Genomic DNA, 472 nt, shown 5'->3' on the forward strand with positions numbered 1-472 from the left:
ATGGTGCCATAGTAGCCCTACTGCATACCTCGGGACTGCAGTTCTTGACATGCAAACTTTCACTTGCTAGCTAGCGAGTTCACAAGGAACATCGTAAACATCAATTTGTTTCATGTACTATTTACAGGACCAAATGATACTAGAACGATGGGAGAAGTTCAAGTACTTTTCATGGGTTGCTACTCAAGCCAACCTCCCTTATGCCATTGAGTATATATTGTGCCTGATTTCAATCTGCAAACAAGTCACTTTGCCGGAGTGGTTAACGGGATCGCCTGCTATACAGCGAAGCGGTTGGGCTTTGCCCGCGAGTGTTCGAATCGCTCAGGTGACGCATTTTTTCGACCAATTTGGGATAAACTTTTTGTAGGGATTTAGCCACTTTTCACTTGCGGCGAAGAATTTCAGCAATGTTTCCATCACCTCCTGAGGAGCCAGTCAAACGCAACGGCTTGAGTGGACAATATGTCGG

General features: G+C 45.6%; 1 non-coding gene across 1 annotated transcript; it reads left to right on the plus strand.

The window, feature by feature from the left end:
• Positions 1–244: 244 nt before the first annotated feature.
• On the plus strand, positions 245–334 carry F5147DRAFT_t140. Its single transcript has one exon. It is a non-coding gene; the product is annotated as a tRNA-Ser (tRNA).
• Positions 335–472: the final 138 nt, after the last annotated feature.

Source organism: Suillus discolor (genome assembly GCF_016758755.1).
Source record: "Suillus discolor strain FC423 chromosome Unknown F5147scaffold_259, whole genome shotgun sequence".
NCBI lineage: Eukaryota > Fungi > Basidiomycota > Agaricomycetes > Boletales > Suillaceae > Suillus > Suillus discolor.